This window comes from Lolium rigidum, chromosome 2 (assembly GCF_022539505.1).
Source record: "Lolium rigidum isolate FL_2022 chromosome 2, APGP_CSIRO_Lrig_0.1, whole genome shotgun sequence".
NCBI lineage: Eukaryota > Viridiplantae > Streptophyta > Magnoliopsida > Poales > Poaceae > Lolium > Lolium rigidum.
Genome location: NC_061509.1, coordinates 133,487,659 through 133,503,125, shown reverse-complemented (window position 1 = coordinate 133,503,125; position 15,467 = coordinate 133,487,659). Strand labels below are relative to the sequence as shown.

The 15,467-nt window shown below is 40.5% G+C and overlaps 1 long non-coding RNA gene and 1 pseudogene across 3 annotated transcripts; both read left to right on the top strand.

Annotated features, from left to right (window-relative positions):
- Window positions 1-9,757: 9,757 nt before the first annotated feature.
- On the top strand, window positions 9,758-11,721 carry LOC124690124 (annotated as a pseudogene).
- On the top strand, window positions 11,720-14,273 carry LOC124692369. 3 transcript variants are annotated; one of them, XR_006999489.1, is made up of 6 exons: window positions 11,720-11,779; window positions 11,861-12,185; window positions 12,420-12,614; window positions 12,703-12,871; window positions 13,034-13,111; window positions 13,598-14,273. It is a non-coding gene; the product is annotated as an uncharacterized LOC124692369 (long non-coding RNA). The 3 variants fall into 3 exon arrangements; XR_006999488.1 differs by having other exon boundaries at window positions 12,703-13,111; window positions 13,598-13,697; window positions 13,795-14,273; XR_006999487.1 differs by having other exon boundaries at window positions 12,703-13,111.
- Window positions 14,274-15,467: the final 1,194 nt, after the last annotated feature.

Genomic DNA, 15,467 nt, shown 5'->3' with positions numbered 1-15,467 from the left:
GAACACTTGTCATGTGATGATCAACTTCAAAATAAGAACCTCAAGGTTATTGGTATTAGACCAACAAACCTAGAAGTTTTTAATGTTGAAGTGTTTTTCGAATAATGAGGAAAGCTAAAAGAGAAACTGCAAAAGATATTTTGGCGGAAAGAAAGAAAAGACTAGAAAGTCTAGCTCGGGTGTATATAAATGATATACATGTTATGGTTGTATTCCTAGTTAGGTCACACTATGAAATTCTTGGGTATTAGTACTATATTGGTTGGTATGAAGTGTCATACAAAACAACGCAATACAAGAATACAATGGCCTAAGTGATCGACAAGGAATATGATAGAAATGCACGTCCGGAACAAAATAAAGTGTTATTATGTTCGTCGTTGGCATTCTATCTAGCCCTTAGAATTTATAATAAAGAACTTAATAATTGTTATTTTGCTCGGTCAAATGAAAACAATGAGTTGTTCAAATTATGACATTACTCCATGTACGATGGATAAGTTATTATAAATCTTAATGGTGAAACACACATACATAAAACTGACGCTAAAATGCCATAAGGCAAATGATTTGAATTCCACTTATTTGTGGAACCGCCATTTAGGTCATGTTAGAAAGGAATGCATGAAGGAACTCCATGCAAATGGTTTTTTTTGGAGTCATTTGATTTTTGAATCATTTGGCGCTTGCAAATCTTTTCTAAAAAGAATGACTAAAATACCGTTCATAGGCCAAAAGTTGAACGGGCAACTAACTTAGTGGAAACATACATGCTGATGTATGTGGTTCACTCGGGAATAGTTGTGTGCGGGAGATTCTTCTACTTCATGAAAACTTCCAAATTGAGTATATAAATGAGGATATATTCGATAAGGAAGAAGTTTGAAACATTTGATTGGATTCAAATAAAATTCAGCATGAAGTGGAAATCATCGTAATAGAAAAGTCAAATATCTATGATTGGATCATGGTGGAAAATATTTGAATTACGAGTTTTAGCGAACATCTAAGAGAGTTATGAAATTGTTCTACAACTTACGTTTCTTGGAGTATCATAGTGATGATGAAGTATCCAAGAGATATATCCAAACTTTGTTGGATCAATGATGAGATAAAATATTGATGCCATTATATTTTTGTGGATTATGCTTTAGTGACTACCGCTTTTACACTGAATAGAGCATCATCATGATCCGTTGAAATGACACCATACAAGTTATGGCATGGGTATAAATCCTAATAGTCAACCAAAATCGGATGAATGTCTTTGTTGGTTATCCCAGAGATTTAATTGGGAATTCTTCCCACAAGATAAAGACAAAAGTGTTTGTCAATGTTTCTTATTTCCGAGAAATTGTTTCGAGTGAAGTATTTGAGTGGGAGGACAATATAATTTGATAAGGTTTATGAACTCGAGCATAATGATCGCAGTAGCGCGAGCATCGGAATTAGTTTCGGAAGCGGCCACGACGATCATGGCTCTCATGACTACAAAGTGTTTTAGCCATGGAGATCGAAGTACATATTGAACCTTGTAGGTATGGTTTACTTTGTGATCAAATAAATGATTTGTGGACAAAGGATTGATTTTGAACAATGATAAACCAACTACAAAACAAAGAAGTTATGATGGGCCCTGACTCCGTTAAAATGGCCATGCGCCATGAAATCCAAGATAGATGAATACTTTATGAAAGTAAATGGATCTATGAAATTGATAGACTTGGATGAAATATCCTTGAAGAAAGCTTGATTTATCGAAAAATTGTTTACGACAATGTTCAAAGAGTTGAATACGATAAGATTAGATCTTCCGTAGCAATGCTTATAGTCTATGTGGATTATTCTAGTAATCACTACATATTTCTTTTATGAGATATGCTAGTAGGATGGCAAAATACATTACTTATCGAAGTATGTATTAAAGGTGTATACAAGATACAACCAAGAGTTTTGCTGGTCCATGGAATACTAGATAGGTATACAAGCTTCAATTGGATGAAGTAAGTATCACGGAGTTGGAATCTTCACTAGATGAAATAGTCAAAGAGTTTTTGATTTCATCGGAGACGATGAAGAGACTTGCATTTGCAAGAAATTAAGTGGGAGCGCTAAGACACATTTATAATACTTTATGTAGGTGACATATAGTTGGTTATAAATGATGTAATTATATACTTGATTAAAAAGGTTTCATTGAGAATTAACTTCAATGAAAGGATATGGATCGAAACGAATTTAGTGTCAAGATCTATGAAGATAGATTGAAACACATAAATAAGTTTAATTCAAAGTACATATGATGGATATTGAAGTAGTTCAATATAGAAATATTAAGAAAATGTTCTTGTCATGTGAAGTTTTAACAAGACTTGAGTGTATCTGACACTCAATGAGTAAAAACACATGAGTGATTATAGATCACGAATAATATGTACACAATCGGATATCATGTGCTATAAAGTGTTATGAGCATATACCAGAATGATTCATATGATGATCATTGGATCGACAGTAAGAATATCCTTGAGTACTTTAGAAGAACTAAGGATATATATATATATATATTTTTGTATGAAGAAATGACAAACAAATCGCCGTAAGGTGTTACACCGATATTGGTTTTGTCACATATAAAATATAATTTCAATCTCAAATTAGATTAAGTGTTGTTTAAAAGTAGCACAATGAGCTAGAAGTTGTCTATGCTAGATTTAGAAGAGTTCTAAATATTGTGACGGATTCTACAAAAGAAGGCGAAGTATGTCATTGTTTTGACAATAACAAAGGATGTTAAGTCATGAGGTTCTTTGAGAACTTGGTGTATTTCAGACATGAGTCGAACTTTGAAGCTATATTGTGTGTGACAATATTAGTGACATATTTCAGACTCGCGGAATTAAGGTTCCACCAAAAGACCAAACATATTTAATGTCGACTCATTTGGAAATGAGTGATGCGTTGAGACGCAAATGAATTACAAAATACATACGTTTACGAGCGTGTCGGATCCGTTGACTAAAAACCTCTCCCGTGAGCAATACATGATAAAGCACCATAAGGCCAAGGTGTTATATCTTTACAAATGTAAACTAGATTATTGACTCTAGTGCAAGTGGGAGACTCGAAGGAGATATGCCCTAGAGGCAATAATAAAGTGGTTATTATTATATATCTTTATGTTTATGATAAATGTTTATATATCATGCTATAATTGTATTAACCGAAACATTTGTACATGTGTGATATGTAGACAAACAAAGAAGTCCCTAGTATGCCTCTTAACTAGCTTGTTGATTAATGGATGATTAGTTTCATAATCATGAACATTGGATGTTATTAATAACAAGGTTATATCATTGTATGAATGATGTAATGGACACACCCAATTAAGCGTAGCATAAGATCTCGTCATTAAGTTATTTGCTATAAGCTTTCGATACATGGTTACCTAGTCCTTATGACCATGAGATCATGTAAATCACTTATACCGGAAAGGTACTTTGATTACATCAAACGCCACTGCGTAAATGGGTGGTTATAAAGGTGGGATTAAGTATCCGGAAAGTATGAGTTGAGGCATATGGATCAACGGTGGGATTTGTCCATCCCGATGACGGATAGATATACTCCGGGCCCTCTCGGTGGAATGTCGTCTAATGTCTTGCAAGCATATGAATGAGTTCATAAGAGACCACATACCACGGTACGAGTAAAGAGTACTTGTCGGGAGACGAGGTTGAACAAGGTATAGAGTGATACCGAAGATCAAACCTCGGACAAGTAAAATATCGCGAGACAAAGGGAATTGGTAATGTATGTGAATGGTTCATTCGATCACTAAAGTCATCGTTGAATATGTGGGAGCCATTATGGATCTCCAGATCCCGCTATTGGTTATTGGTCGGAGTGAGTACTCAACCATGTCCGCATAGTTCTCGAACCGTAGGGTGACACACTTAAAGTTGGATGTTGAAATGGTAGAACTTGAATAAGGAATGGAGTTCGAATATTTGTTCGGAGTCCCGGATGAGATCCCGGACATCACGAGGAGTTCCGGAATGGTCCGGAGAATAAGATTCATATATAGGATGTCATTTTATGTGAAATAAAATGTCGCGGAAGGTTCTATGGAAGGTTCTAGAAGGTTCTAGAAAAGTCCGGAAGAAACCACCAAGGAAGGTGGAGTCCACATGGGACTCCACCTCCATGGCCGGCCAACCCTAGTGGGGGAGGAGTCCCAAGTGGACTCCCCCTTAGGGGCCGGCCACCCCCATATGGGAGGTGGAACTCCCACCTTGGTGGGAGTCCTAGCTTGGCTAGGTTTCCCCTCCCTATGGAAGGTTTCTGGTTCGGGTCTTATTCGAAGACTTGGACACCACCTCTTGGGGTTCCACCTATATAATGAGGGGCATAGGGGAGGGGCCGGCTACACCAAAGCACCACAAGGTGGCCGCACCACTAGATGGCCGGCGCCCCCTCCCAAACCCTAGCCGCCCCCTCTCTCCTCTATAGTTCCCGCACGCTTAGCGAAGCTCCGCCGGACTTCTCCACCACCACCGACACCACGCCGTCGTGCTTCGTCGGATTCAAGAGGAGCTACTACTTCCGCTGCCCGCCGGAACGGGGAGGTGGACGTCGTCTTCATCAACAACCGAACGTGTGACCGAGTACGGAGGTGCTGCCCGTTCGTGGCGCCGGAACCGATCGTGATCAAGATCTTCTACGCGCTTTTGCAAGCGGCAAGTGATCGTCTACCGCAGCAATAAGAGCCTACTCTTATAGGCTTTGGAATCTCTTCAAGGGTTAGTCTTGATCATCCCCTCGTTGCTACCGTCTTCTAGATTGCATCTTGGCTTGGATTGCGTGTTCGCGGTAGGAAAATTTTTGTTTTCTATGCAACGTTATCCTACATTAACTTGCTTTGCTGCTAACTATGATTTCCTACATCTGTGCATTTAGGTTGCAATAGTATACGCGCCGGTCCATTTCGTTGTGGAAGTTATTCTGCTATTCAGATAGGTGTTATTGGTGCTTGATAATGTACAATTAACCGTGCTCATGTTATGCTTATGTGAAGATTGTTTTCTATTTGGTATCGACAAAAAACATGTAGTCCTTCAGGGCTGCTTCCTACTATGATGAAAAGTAAGTCCTTTGATGTTAGACATTTTGTTGTGTTTGGTTCAAAAACATTAGTATGCTTGCCCAGGTTCAACTGTGTGGTTGACCAGGTCCAGGTCCAATGTCTCGATTAGTAACCATCTATATATCGATAGCTAGGATTCTGATGTTCAATTGCTTATATGATGTACTCTTGCTCTTAACATGTTTCTAGCATCCATTTATTTTAGTATTATGTAAATTAGAATGGAACAATGTCAATTTTTCTTATGGTTACCAGAAAGTTCTTTCATGCTCAGATAACTAAAAGCTGATTCCGGTCTTGGGCCTGTGGACAACACATTATTCTACATATAAGCATGGGGTTTGCATTTGCTGCTGGAACCACAGATGACCACTGGAGCTTTTGATTTCAAACAACGAGGTGACAAGATTTACTTGGACTTTTCTCGTATGTTTGAGACGGATGCTTACCATCCGGGAACATCGATAGATATTAAGGGGTACAGAAGCGTTGTATGGGCTGACCAAAAAAGAAGTGTTCCTTCCGTTACTATCGTGTATGTAGCACCAACATTCTATGAAACCACGATAAATCACTTAAGTTATGTAATATATTTGTGACAATATTCATATGACGGTTACAGTATTGTCTCTCTTATGCGTTTGCACCAAAATACCATCCTATATGTTAGCATCTATTAGCATGTTATTAATATTTTTTTGTTCGCACTGATTTAGGCATTTCTCTCATGTAAAGATTCATCTGAGGTAGAAGACTCTACTACGCAGAAAGGCGACCCTTTGTTCTCTCGGGGATGGAGTAAACAATGCCCCTGCTCTAAAACTTGCCGACATTAGTAATGCAATGGATATTACGGCACCGAGGTATTTTAAGGCACACCATCAAGTTTCGGACCTCTGTTTGCGTTCTCTCTTCATTCATGGCAAAAGCCCGATTTTCCGTAGTTTTAAATGGAAGAGTTTGTACAATAGTCACAATACATCCCCGTACGTAGTGATTTTGCAAACCACAAATTTAGCGGGACTCATGAAACATACTCGGTTGGTATTTCAATTGAGGTGTGCATGATTCATGATGGATTAGCTTTGGGTTATCTGGTTGGTGATCGTGGCGCTCGGCAGACGGAGAACCGCTTCCGTTGTGCCATGACATCCATACGAGGTGATGCTCTCTCCTTATGTGCTTCCTCGTCTATCCTTTGGCTATGCTTTGATTTGATCTCGTGCAAACAAGGTGTTTGAGAACAATCCAATGAGGTTGCACGAGAGCGTTAATCTACTTGAATTTGCTATCTCTAGGTGAATTCCAACTCTATTTGATTGTTTCATGTGAATTATTCGCGCGAGCTAGAAGAATTCAAAAGCCGATTGATTTGTAATTATGCCGTGCGAGAGACAAGACGAGCAGCGAGGCTTCGCCTCTTCCAGCCCAACCTCTAATCGGCGCCCGGGGTGGTAAAGTAATTCAACGATGCGAGGCGCACAAATACGTTGAGCCAAGGTGAGCCATTGTCGATTCGTTGCGAAGGTGTTTTCCTTCGATTTATCTTCGTGTGCTTTTTGTTTCATACTCTAAAATTATTTAGTTCCCTAAATAGGCATGCACCCATTGGTCCAGTTCTCCTTGCCAATGATGCGGGCAATTTTCTCTGGTCCTCGAAGATTTCTAAACACAATGGTTACCACTTGGGTTCTCGGGGCACAAATACGTTGAGCCAAGGTGAGCCGTTGTCGATTCGCCACGAGAAGATGTTTTCCTTCGATTTATCTTCGTGTGCTTTTTGTTTCATACTCTGAAATTATTTAGTTTCCTAAATAGGTTTGCACCCATGAGTTCGGTTCTCCTTGACAATGATGCTGCAATTTGTTCCGGGGTCCTTGAAGATTTCTAAATATAGGGGCTACCACTTGAGTTCTCGGGGAAGAAAGATCCGTCTGAACGTAATGCTCGAGAGAATTATAGTTTGTAATATCGCAAAGAAACTACAACTCATCTCTCCCGCATTGATTTTACGAAATGATTATGATTTAAGATTTTAGGTCCGTAGTTATTATATTATTAGCGGTAACTAATTATGCTCGAATATTCGGTATTTCACTTTCCTTGTGAATCGGTTTAGTATTAATAGTGGAAGGTCTGCCAAAATATTGTTCTTCATGCTTGTAAAGGTTGGACCGTTCTTGTTTGAAGTTTGAACCATAGAGCTAAGCTGAGATATGTGTTTTTCTCTCGGGAAGTTTACTTGCGGCTATATCCTCCCATTTCATTCTCTGTATGGGTTTTCAAATTCTAAAGGTACTAAAAGAATTTGTTATGCTCGATGCAAAAATCTCAATTTAGCTACCTAAGCGTAGGTTTTTATTATTTCATTAGCATAATGATGGTAATACAGGTTAATGCATGGAGAACATTAAGTGGATCTGCTCGCATTTTTGGACATGGACCTCACATGTAAGGTGAATAATAAAAGATCTAACTCCCATCTTGGTTATTTTATGCGTATGTACTTCCCTTTCATAGTTTTGAGTTTTAGAAGGCGGTTAAAAGTACGGATGAGTCTCTTACATGATGTTACTGCCTTTCTTGGGATCTTCTTGAGCTGACTCCAATCAGCTTGAGGTGACAAATAATATCTCATGATCAATACAATTACTTCTTTGGTGGCATGTTACCGCCTTTCTTGGGATCTTCTTGAGCTGTGATTCTAGGAAATAGTTGATTTTCAAGTCCTTTCGTTTTTGTCCTAGAACTATTTAAGCGAGGAGATGTTTTGACATGTATGTTGACGATATGTAGCACTCACTTTGTAGTTATATGTTTCTTCTTCTTTCCTCTTCTCTTTGCAATCTTACTTGAAAATTTTGTATTAATGAGACTTGCATGATTCTAATGCCTTCACTGCAATTTGTACTCTCCATGTTAGCTGACATTGTGTATCTTTTATCCATGTTCTCCTTTCATTTCTATGCATACTGTTCGTAGTCCTGTCAAGAATAAATTTGGATATCGTTGGCAACACGTTTTTTATCTCTTATACTCAAATGCAGCTTCCCCCGTAAAAAAACTCAAATGCAGCTGCTTACAGTCTACTTCCATTAATATATTTTCTTGGCCCTTGTGGTGATACACTGAACCACTGAACCAATCACTTCATGTGTTGTTTTCTCTTTTAACTAAAATGGAAACATCTCCAGTTCTCCAAAACGTAGTGCCACTAATGCGAATTGCCTATGAAAATTAGGTGGTGCTTTATGCTTTCACTCTCAGTTACACTACTTTTGTTGTGTGTATGGACTTCTTTCCTTTGGCCGCCAATGCAGCCTATGTAAATCTACTCAATGGCATATATTGTGATATTGTGCCATTGAAATATATGTATAACCTACAGCTTTTCATTTTTTGCCATAAAGAGTGCATTAACAAGTCCCAAAATGTCACAATCTTCTTCATACTGCAAAATCCTCGGAGCCACGCAAAAAGTATTAAGTGCAAGACTCTACCACTGTTATTGCTACAAGATTAAGGTGTAGGAGAAAAAACAAAGAAGCAAGTGCAAGCTTATCTATATTTTTCCTATGTTTCAACCCAAATTTGAAAAATCATTTAGAATCTGAAAACTGCTCTAATATTATTGCTTTAGTTTTGAGAAGAAATAAATGTTGATATGTCGTTGCTACTTTGCTAAAATATAATGATATGAACTTATTGTGTTTAGACATCCACGCGATATATTGATGATTTAGTTTTATACCATATGGTGCTTACCAATGTGGTTTCGGTAAAGCTCGACAAGTTGTAGAAATTGTGAAATATTTAATATCAATGGACAATAGCAAAAAATGGGAAAACAAAATCTCATGGCAAAAATGGAAGGCGAATCTAATAGAACAGTGGGTACTCTCGCATTAACTTTGAATGACCAATACATGAAAGATCGTCTTACAACTATTTTGGTATGAAACATCCTGTATAATTGCAGCAAATTTAGAGGAACAAGAAATAAACGTCATATTTGATGCGTATATAGCAACTCAAGACATGAACCATCACCAAAAATATATATTTAAGCACCAAAATAAATTATTTATTAAATTACCGTTCTATACGTCAGCATTCATTGGCATATTAATACGGCTTTTATTTGCACTTGCGTGCGATAGCGCAAGCAGTCATCTAGTTTCTACTATAAATGTTCGAAGACTACCCTCTCAACTGAGAGTCCGAGAGGGACAAATGAATCTGGTTCACACGTTTGGCAATGCACAGTAAAATCTTTCCCCCACTTTTCATCTCAGCCATCTGTTGCACTAACTTTTCTTTTACCTGCAGCGATTCGTAAATGGTCTATGACGCTTGGGCCCATTTTTGTGTGGGACCGGCAGCAAGAGACAGCGGCTGGCGCTCATCCGCGTCGCTCGTTTCAGTCGTTGTTCCGTGAAACGGTGAAAACCCTAGATCGGGATGGCCACTGCCCAATCCACGACGTGCTCCCCTCCCCAATCCTCGGCCCCTCCTCAGCTGCTCTTCTCGTTTTCCCTCGATGGGACGCGCCGCCACCATCTCCCCGCCGGTGGAGATCGAGATCTTCGGTCTCCACCATCTCCGCGCATGCGGTGGGGTGGCTGCCGGACCAGGAGCTTGAGGCGTGGCTACAGGGAGGCGCGGCGTCCGTCGCTCCGCTGCGCTGGCGTGGGGAAGGATTGCTGTGGCGGCGGCCGGAATCGAACGGGGCGGCGGCGAGCAGGGCAGGAACCGGACGGCGGCGGCGGCGAGCAGGCCAGGAACGGGGCGGCGGCGCCTCGTCTCTTTTATCCATCGAGATCTTGCACGGGATTGGCCCAATCCCCATCTCCCGCGCCCTCTGCTGCCTCCCCGGCTCGTCTCCTTCGGATGCTCTCGCGGGAGATGTGGCTGGGTCAGTGGCGGAGTTCGATCGAGCGATTGAGTTGGATCCACGGCAGAAAGCATGTATGTGGTGCTAACTTACCCTTACGCACCTACATCTGTTATCACTTCGGATGAAGAAGATGAACATGCTGCAACTATGTGCGTTTGTGTTTTCAGATCTCTGGCAGAGGGGGCTTTCGTTGTATTACCTAGACAGGTGCATACATATAATCCAATCACTAATCCATTGGTTTATCCATCATTTTACTGGCTGTGTACTTGAAATAGGTTCGAAGACGCCGCGGAGCAGTTCAGGCTGGATGTTGCTTAAAACCCCAATGACACCGAGGAGTCGATATGGTGCTTTCTGTGTGAAGCTCAGCTGTATGGGGTAGAGGAAGCAAGGAAGCGCTTCTTGGAGGCAAGTTCTGTTTCCTTTTTCAGTATAATTCAGTGATACCGTGACTATAGCTAATGCATTCAACATAATAAAATATTATCGTTAGTGCACAATTGGAGAACTTTGATGTCAAGCTAGCTAAAAGGGACACCTGGAAACCAAACGTCAAACATAACAAAACTATAAATTCATTGACGAATTGAAGATTGAGTTGAAACATATAGGTGGTTTTTGTACGAATCAAATTTGGTAGGGATACTGAGCATACCATATTCCAATGTAGTACTTTTTTGGTACTCTTTGCAATCATTTTCATATTTCAAACAAAAAGGGGCTGCTGCGCCTGCATACTAAAAAATGTTGATAACTTGGTGTGAAATTCACTTTCAGGTTGGTTTAGATCGAAGACCTATAATGCGTGAGGCTTACGCCTTGTTCAAAGATGGCGGGAACCCTGAGAAGGTGATTTTATTTGAAGTAGAATGCAGCGGCGGGCGGTGCGGAGAAGAAGAAGCGGGGTGGCGGGGAGCAAGAAGCAGCGGTGCAGCACGGAGAAGAGGCAACAGGGCGTGGCGTGGGCAAGAAGCGGCGGCGCCGCCCCGTCTCTTGAACAGGCTGGCCCTAGATGCGGTCAAGTAACAGTGGGGGTGGTGCAGACGCTGCCCACAAGCTTGTCCTCACGAGGGATGCGGTAAAAAAATAGTGTGGGCGGCGCAGATGCCACCCAAGAGCTCGTCCTCACGGAGGACGCTGTACCCCGAGTTCGTCCTCATGGAGGACAGGTCGACTCCGGCGGCCTTTGGCACTGTGCAGGAGATTGAGCCGGGGTCTACTGGCTAAGAGGTTTGGTCTCCCTATCTCCGTCGAAAGCATCCGCACCTCCGCGTCAGGCTGGATAAGTTTGCGCGTGGTGCTCGCAACGCTAGCAACCTGCTACTGTTGCCGATGTTAATGTCCCTTGGCAGGTTGGAGGCTGGGTTTCTAGGATGTGCATTTGGGGTTATTAGCAATACCCAGTTTGGTTGATTTCCTTCGGTTTTTATTGCAGGCAATGGACGGTTCGGAATGTTGATGGGTTGAGCAACAATAGAGTGTTTCTTTGTCCTAGGTGAGTGCTCAGGTTCTGTCGGATTCCCTTCGTAGTTATTGCAGAAATTTCATGCTTCAGGGAAATAGGAACAATTTTGGTTTCTCTCTCCCAGATTTGTTGCTACCGAGAATAGAAAAAGAGATGCTATTGTTGTTGTCCCTGTCTAATAGATGACACAATGTACAGGGTGGTTTAGGCTGGAGAGTTGGAGCTGCGCTGCTGCGCCCCAAAGTCGTGCAAATGGCTTCTACTGGTATTCCCTCTCTATTCTTTCTTATCAATATCTATCGGGTTGTTGGTATCTATGTCTCACCACTTTGTTTTTTGAGTCAAGCACTCTGATATATGAGGTGCAAAATGCGAGCCAGAAGGAAAAAAGTGTGAGCTCCCCCTTCCTATCATTTGCCCCTAATTTAGTTTCTATTCTGCAGCAATGCTTTGGATAGTGAGGAGATTCATATACTGATTTCATGTTTCTATGTCCTTGCATCAAAATTAGATATTGCATTTTCCTTTTGTAAATATTTGTTGGTTTGGTTTCCCTAAATTGATTCTATTTTGGCCACATCTGCTTCTTGAGCTCACTGGCTGGGGACCGAGGGTGGCACGAGCCGGTGGCAACTCGGGGTCAATCGTGGGCATCACCGAGATTCGTCCAGGTTTGCATCTCCTTCCCCTTTTTGTCTCTTCCTCTCTGTCGCCCCCTCTTTGATCTGGCTCTTTTTCTCCTGGCTGCTCGTTATGGCCATTCTTTTGGTCAATTTCAAGGCTGAGATTGCGTGACCCTTTTGATGCCTTCTTTCGGTCAATTTCACCTTGTTATTTTGGTAAATTTTATATGTGTATTGAAATATGCTTAAAAGGTGTTCGATGAAATTGCAAGTGGACTGCAGGTATTCATGAGGAGGAGAAACAGGAGAGGGGAGTGGTGCTGGAATCTGGAGATGGAGGCTGGAGGAGGGAGCTCGAGAAGCGCCGCAGGGACGGAGGTGGAGGATCAGGTAGCGGCTGTACTGGCCTAGCGAACCAGAGGCCGTCGATGCTGACCTGATTCACCGCTGAACCTGTCTACAGTTTCTCCTCCCCAGGTATGGCAGTAGTTCCCTAGATTAGTTTATCCTCTATTCCTTCCGTTCATGGCCTCCCTAGCACCTTATGTGACTGCTCTGTCTTCAGGTGTGCGGAGGCCTGTGGTAATTGGAGGACGACCCATATACGGAGATGGATGGGTGTAACGCAGAAAAGATGGTGTGTGAGGAAGAAGAGGAGACTTAACTGCTGCTTCTCATGTTGATGTTCAGGCCTAACGTCAGAAAACTTGGCTACAGATCCACTTATGATGAGGGTAGCAATTCGGGTTTGCTTATTTTTTATCTTTTAGAGAAAATTTACCATTACTATCTTAAATCTCTGTGGGTTAGACTTTCTGATTATCCAACATCCCATGATTATGCTATTAGTCAAATACTAAATTTTTTGCTGGTTTCCCAATATAAATTTGGTTTAGGAAGGAACATCATGGAGGCCGCTTGCCGCATAAGAGGCTGGAGCGGCAAGTTTGGTGTGGCTGCTCCTCTATGCAAAGGTCTTCAGTTCATAAATTATTGCTCCTTACTTTTGTCCCTTAAGGAGCAGCCACATGCTTCATTTCGTTTGTCCTATAATGTGTATTTAGGCTTTCCCCACATCACCGATTCTTGATTTTTCTATCTTCCACCTTTTAGCAAAAGAAAGTAGAGAATAAATCAATGAACGTTTTCTTTAAAAAATTATTATACCATTTCATCGGATGTAATAAACTTAAAATAGTTATTTGTGGCTTTAGTTTGCTGCTTAAATTTCATTTTCTATTGTGCAGATGTTTGCTAGGTTTAGGTTCAGATTTAGGTTTAAATCTGATTAGGAATAATATAGTAGACACCTTTTAGCTTTAGATTTTGTTATGCCTGCTTCAGTAGGGACAATATGAAGATTAGGATGAAAAAAATATGCCTAACAAAAAAAACACTGCTTTATTTTCCTGTTCTCCTCGGTAAGAAGAATATAATATGATGTGAGTCCAATATCGCAGGCTGAGGTCCAACACTGACCGCAGGCAAGCCCCATTGTATTCACCGCTTCTCTACGTGTTGCTGGAGGATGGCTCACAGCATGCGAAGCATTTAGCTTAGGTGAGATCTTCTCTTTTCCACTTGGGTTCTTTTTCCTTATGTCTATATTTATGAATTTCTATTGCTGTTTTGCACATTCCTTACTGGGAATAAACAGAGGGGAAGCTTGAAGGCATTTTATCTAGGAAAATGTGCATGCTCCAATGTATGATCAGAGTTTTTAGTTAATTATGTTTGCTTCATCTGATCCTATGTGAGAGTTCCTCTCTCTGTTTTTAGTTGATCTTCTTGCATCCTTTTTTTAGAGTATACTACGTAGCTTCCAGTACAGCTTCTTGCAAGGCTTCCACACTGTAATGTATGCAAACTATCAATCTATAACTTAAAAATGGAAAAGCTTTTCAGAAATATAGCATGCAACATTCACGAAAGTCTTCATGTATTTTATCAAATGTTGCTTTCTTACCCGGTGGTCTGTGGTCTCTCTTCTTCAGTTTGAATGTATTGAAAAGATCTACTAATATGGTTTTCATATATATAATTTATAATGTTTTTCCAGTCTCGTTTCATAAGCCAACATGGTAAGATCTCTAGCGAATTTACTCTCAGTGTCTATTGTAATATTTTAATTCAGTACTAGAGTTATCTTTCACTCTGAAAACTATGGTTGTTTGTGCTGGCTTGCGTTGCGATGGATTACGTTGTGTTGGATCCGGCAAGGCCAGGGGATCCTGATGGAAGTCGGTGAGGTGCACAATGCTCCTAGAGTGGTGAGAACATGCTAGAACATGCTAAACCCAACTCCATTTTAATAACTAGAATAGGAAAGTGGATTTAGCCAACGTCTGAGAGAGACCTATATCACAGAAAGTAGGCTACCATAGAAAATAGTTCTTCAAACCAGTAATTAATTTAGTGTAATTAAAAGGCTTCTCCAGTTTCTTAGGTTCTGTGTTGATCTTAACTGCTTCCTAAATTATTTATGTAGCTCACTTAGCTAGGCTTGTTTGAAATGGTTGCCACTTTTTTTTTTGTTCTTCATGGTTATAGCTACTGCATTGCCCTGTTTTTCTGGTTACTATATGAACAGCCTATTTCTATAATTTAATGGGGGGTAGTTATTGATCTCTCTGCATGGCATTTTGAGAGATGCTTATTTTTGAGTACTCTATTTGTGTTACATGATATATAGTCTGAATGTCTGTCTCGAGACCCCCCAAAAGATTCAAGTTTTTGATTCATGATATAATTTGTGGTCTTGCTCTTTCTATTGGAGCATTTAAAAAACCTTGAGATTGAAGATGTTTCCTTGTGGTGAATTAGAATTGTTTATTGAAATTGTAGGATAACAGACTTCCTTGGAAATGAACTGTAGGTAATGTAGTTCTACAGTGGTTTGTTGACAACCTTTAGTTAGATATATATTTTTTCTTATGCTACAGTTCCACAGGTCCATAGAGTGTATTGGAGGCTTCAATATTTTTACTTTACTTTACTAGGTTTTCCTTTGATCTGAAAACATTTTTTGTTGCATTGGAGGCTTCAATTGTTCCGAATCTTGCAGTTCTGAATATTTACCTACATCCTCTATATATTTCTTTTTATTCAATATAAAAAGTTTTGTGATGTAGAAAAAGCATTCAATGTTGATCCATGCAATGGTTATATGTGCTTCGAGGTTGATATAGCTGGAAAATATTCCCTCCTATGCTACTCAGAACGACGCTCACAACGGCAAGGCAACCACACCGGCAAATTATCTTCATGTCCTAGGCTGCATAGAAGATTTGGATTCCCGAGTCTGCTTGATCCAGGTTTTTTTTCCTTTGG